Raw genomic sequence first — 6,000 nt, 5'->3', positions numbered from 1 at the left:
ATCCCAAACAGACAAGGAAAAAACGAAAATAAGAAAAAGGATGAACCTTTAAGCATCCGATCGTAAGCACTACGAAGCTGAGTCAGTGACTCATCCGTCTTTGCCAAAACCTCTTTATGAGCTTCATCATTCTCCTTCATTGTGGCCACAAAACCGGCAAGCTCGACTGCGATCTTATCCCTCTCTTCGGTAGCCGAGGCGGCTGCGGCTTGAGCCGATTGGTTTTGGGCGGACAGAGATTTGATCTTTACCTGATGAACAATTAAATCTTTGGAAAGCTGAGCAACTTTCATATCAATATCCGGAGTCCGCTGTAATTTTTTTTACGGAGAGAAGCTCCCGTTCCACATTCTCCCTCACCGATTCAGCTTTCACCCACCTGCGGTACAGTTCAACGACATGAACATTCGACTGGGCCTGATTGGCCAAAACCGCTAAGGCCAACTCCTGGCTTTTCATCCTTCAGCTCCGGGAGTGGTCAACTGGGGTATTGATCCCAAATAAGAACATCTTTGTGGTAAGAGCATCTATCACTGAGTCTTTATTCTTCACCTGCCAGTCCGGAACAAACTTATCCTCGGCTGTCGCCGGATCCACCTCCATCTCATCTGAAAAAACATCTGTATACCGGAAAAAGGTCATTACCTCAGGCTCGAACCAAGATGAAGGAAGATAGGAAACTGGATCCTCATCGTCCTCCAAAAAGCAGTCCGGACCCAAGGAAGAACCAAGAAGAGTACCTGTAAAGCTTACAACTTTCCCTTCACCTTTACTTGTAACCCCGGATCCTCCGTCTCAATCTCCTCCACATCATCGACCGGAAGGAACCCAGAATAAGCAATTGTCGGAGCTGACCGAGCTTTGGCAGCCTCCTCCCGGGATGATCTCCCACCGGAAAGATGCTCAGACAAGTTGGTCAAAACTTGGTCGGAATAAGAGGAAGGGCATTCTTAGCTTTCTTTAAACCCTTTGGAAGTGGAAGCTCATCCTTTAGATTAATCTGATGAGCTCCGGCTCTCCTCTTCCGATGGACAAGACCTTTGGTATCCGCCCCGGAGGAAGTACCTTTCCCCTTATCGGATGAAGTCGCGGTTTGGGAGGGGCCTTTTAGCTCTCGGTCCAACTCCCGGATTTCCGGATCACTGTCCTCATTTATCCCCGGAATATCTACAACAGCTTGAACACCAGATCCTCCTGCTTCAGCTCTGGATTCGGATATGAATGTATTAGGAACAAGCACTACCAGATCAACCGGGGGTCGAATGGCATAAGCCCCAGAAGCTATCTGCTTTATGAACGACTCTCCATCTCCGATGTCTTCAACAATATCGAAATCCAAGTCCGCAAAATTAGGGACCTTCAGAGCGTCCATCAGCGACATAATGTTTTTTGTCATCAAAAAAGGAAAAACATGAGAAAAAACAACAAAGTATAAGGTACCGAAGAGAAGAAACAAGCCGGATCACTTACCCTCACCCTTCCTGTTTATCACCGGCCATTCCTTGTCCCCTCGGTCCCAGTTATGGCGCACACAACCTAAAAGTAAAAAATGTTCTAGAAGGGGGCAGATAGGGGTTTGATTATCAATTAAATCCCGGGCTAATCTCTGGTCAAAAACAAAATTTTTGAAAAACAGAGCTTCCATTAATTAATATGAAGCTAAACAAATTTTGGATCACAAAAAGATGTTAGATGCAAGAACAAAACCGATAGAAGAGAGCTAAAACTTTGTGTTTCATTGTTTTCACATATTAATGACAAAATTTATGAAAAACAGACCTTCCACTAATCTGAAGCTAAACAAACACGGAAATCGCTGAAAAACAAAGTTTCAAAAAATATATTCTAGAATTTTCGTTGATCCAAAAACTTACTGATGCAAGTTCATACAACAATCCTAATACTGTGTTTTCATTTAACGCTTGCTTTATCTAAACTTCTGAAAACGAATTAAAATCAAAAGTATAATACCAAAACCACTTAGAAAATGTTGAAGCTATGATTAAGTTACCTGAACAAATGCAGAAAATTTTGAAACGGTAATGGCGATAGAGAAAGATTTAGAGAGAGAAAGATCTAGAGAGAGAGACTGAAGGTGAGATAGTTGTGGAACTTTTGGGAGCAAGAATGAAAGGTTTTTAGAAAGCGGGCCGGACGTCGAATCGATCTTTTTATTGGTTCAATGGTCTGACCGGATGTAAGAACCGGAAGGTATCGTAAATATTATAAAAATTAATACGGTTAAATCTAAAAAAATATATAAAAAACCGGCCTAACTCTTCCAAAAACCCGTCCGACCGGTCGGTTTCTCGGTCCAACCGCCGGGTCGCCGGTTCAACTCCGGTTCAATGCATTTCCGGCCTGATACCATGACCCGGACCGGCTCAACCTCCAGTTCCCTGTCCGACCGGCCCGTCCGGTCCGGGTCTGAAAACACTGGTGGGTAGTGTTGTCGATTTGGTAATACCGGTGTTGGCTCATTGGGTAAGCAATTCAGTGAATGAAATTGGTGAGTGGTGATCAAAGAGAGGAGAGTTGTGTGTTGTAGAGAGGAGGGGAGTTGTATGAGTGGTTATTGAATGGCTTCTACCCTGTTGAAGGCTTGTGTCTCGAGTAGATGGTGGAGTGAAGATGTGGCACTCATCTTTTGCTTGGGTTATCAGTGAATACCCAACCCACCCTAAGTTAATAAAAATTCAATACATTTTATTAAGTTTTTAAAACTTTATGCATTGGTTTTAGACTATACATAGTGAAGTCACTTCTCGACGCCAAAAACCGAAATGTTTGCATCAAAACGGGGTGCCACGACTTTAACAGGTGTGAAGGAGATGAGACATGGGGCCCACAAGCTATTAACTAATCACTTTTTTTTTCATGTATTTAGTTTTTAGTTAAACTACTACACACTTATAAGAATGTAGTTTAGTTACAGTTTATTTGTCTGTGTTACAAGAACTTTTATACTTTTAACTAACTCATTACATTTAACTTTATACATTCTAGTTAAATATTTTAGTTAAAATACCAAATCAAACTTGCTAGTTGAATTTATTTAAGATGTTTAGACTTTTATTTCAAGGGTGGGGTTCTAGAGTGAACACTAGTGTATCTGCGAACTGAGTGAACAAATCCTGGCCATTGATCTATACACGTGTATGGTCAGGATCTCATCATCAAATCGTAAAATACACTAGTGTATTTCAACATCAAATCCTGCCATTGATCTACACACATGTATGGCCAGTATTAGTTCACTCAGTTCGCAAGCTACACTAGTGTTCACTCTTGAACCATTTCAATTAGTTGTAAGCGTTATACTAATTAAGATTTTAGAAGTTTCTAGATATGTCTGCTGTTAAACTAAATTTGTGTTAAACATTTAACATGTAGTTTTAATTGTTTCAAATCTCGTGATGTACTTTAGACAATATGTTTTGTTGACTGTTCTAAACTTCTTTATATTTATCGTCTTTTACTTTTATAAATCAAAATAAGAAGAAAAAAGTATCAATAAAAGAAATTAAAAACCCAGAAAGTACAAACTATGACCCATAAACAAAATGCAAAAAAGTAAAAAAAGAAAAGAAAAAAGGAACAAGCACAATAGAACCTCACCTTGTCAAAAAGAAAAACCCACTCCAGGTTTTGTGGGAAACCAACTTGGGAACTTGTCACCCCACTTCGATAAAGTATATGTTTGATTCGCAATATTTCAGATATTTATTTGTTAATCGATAAAGTATATGTTTGATTCGCAATATTTCAGATATTTATTTGTTAATAAAATGTGTTATTAACAAAAAAATTGATAGCAAATATCAGAGTACATAACTAAAAAGAACAGAAAAAGTGGTTTTTACATCATACAATCTACTTATAATTCTCAAAATAGATAACTTAAGAGAACAGAAAATGTGGTTTTTACATCAAACAATCTACTTATATTATTCCGGTGATTTATGAAATGTGACTATGTTTAGAAACCCTTTTTACTAAATTTCGAGTTATAACAAGTCACTCATGTCTCTTATTTAGGATATTTTTTTTTTGTTAACAAACTAGTCTTAAGCTACCCGCGTCGCGGGCTAGTGGGCATAAAAACGTACTACCAACGTTGAGGAGATGGGGACGTAAAACCATGCTAAGGAGCATCGAACGAAAACCAAAACCGGGTAAAGCGTAAAAAAACACGAATTTCCAACACAAAGTGACTTACATGACGTAAAACGTAGAAGGAGTCGAATTTACAACGATGCGTATTAGAAAGTGAAGGGGGTAAAACAAACTTAAAAGATCAAATGTGACCACCAAATTAGAATGAAAAAAAAACCCTGAGGGGCCAAATGTAACTATCAAACACTGTGCTAAATAGCAACGAACGGCGAACAAATCTGAGAAAAACGTAAAACAAAAACTAATAAAAAAACTAAAATTATTTAACCTTTGTGACACAAATTATAAAAGCTAAAGTGTTGTTACTAAAGGAAAAATCATAATGCCAAAAAAAAAAAAGAAAAGAAAAACAAGAAGACAAAAACACAAAAAAAAATATAATATTCCTCCGTATGTTATTAAAATTAAAATTGAGAGATTTAATAATAATAATAATAATAATAATAATAATAAGGAGGAGGAGGATAACAAAATATTTTTTATATATAATATTAAAATTGAAATTAAGAGATTTATAGATAATAATAATAATAATAATAATAATAATAATAATAATAATAAAATAATAATAATAATAATAATAAAATAATAATAATAATAAGGATAAGGATAACAAATTATTTTTAAATAAAAATAAAATATAACTGTGAAGTTGAAGGAGAAATTGTCACGTGGCATTAATTGTAGTCTTTTATTAATATTTAGATTAGATTTAGATTAGATGTCTCAAAACCACAGCCGAAAAGTTCATTTCTCTAAAGGGATATTGGATTTAAATAACCTCAACTTTCATCAATTGGTCGATAACATTCTCAACTTTCGATTTGAACCACACCACTTCCAACTTTCAACTTATTTTCCTACATCACTCCCAAACTAACTGTACACTAACCTAGTTAGTTTTTATTTTATTTTATTTTTTTGCTGACGTGCCATTTGACGTAGTGTTTTTTATGACGTGACAGTTAACATGACATCTGATTTTGGCTTTTTCGATGACGTTGCAGCTGATGTGGCATTTGATTTGGCTTTTTTGATGTGGCACTGGTTTGGTGACGTGTCAGCTGGCGTCAGGCAATTGGATTAGTGTTGGGTTAGTTTGGGAGTGATGTAGGAAAATAAGTTGAAAATTGGGAGCGTGTGATACAAATAGAAAGTAAAGAGTGTTATCGGCCAATTGATAAAAGTTGGGGTTATCTAAATCCAAAATTTCTTTTTCTAAATGACGTTTTTTTAACGGTTTAAATGATACCAAACCCGCCTTCGGCGGGGCTTGAACCCCTGACCTTAAGGAGAGTAACACCTTAACTTCAATAGTTTTACCAATTTGACCTAAACCCCCACCCTGTAAATGACGTTGTTAAATTTACATTTGGAAATTTAGGAAATTATAATTACACTAGAAGTCTAGAAAGACCACTTGAAAGACCAAATTTTCACCTTGTTCTTTATCCATATAAGCGTGTTGGACTTGTTCTCCGCAATCTTAGCTTTTGATGTCAGTTCATTGTTGTTGGAAAAATGGGTGAAAACGGATGTATTTTCATTAAGTGTAAATGTGTATATTTCTCAAACTTTGGAAAATATATATTTATATTATACCTTTGTTAATATAAGTAGTATTTTTGTTGGTTTGTGTTCTATGTTGTATGGGTTTTATAACAAATTAAAGCACGTTCAAATCAGAGCTAAGATATATGAGATATCGATTCTCCAAGTTGGAACTTAAAAATAGGAAAACTGAGAAAAAGGGAATGGAAAAGAGTGCGAAAAGTGGGAATTTGTCCCAAACAGGAGTAGGAAAGAAAAATAGAATGACATATA

Source organism: Helianthus annuus, chromosome 3 (assembly GCF_002127325.2).
Source record: "Helianthus annuus cultivar XRQ/B chromosome 3, HanXRQr2.0-SUNRISE, whole genome shotgun sequence".
Taxonomy (NCBI): Eukaryota; Viridiplantae; Streptophyta; class Magnoliopsida; order Asterales; family Asteraceae; genus Helianthus; species Helianthus annuus.
This window is presented reverse-complemented; position numbering follows the sequence as displayed.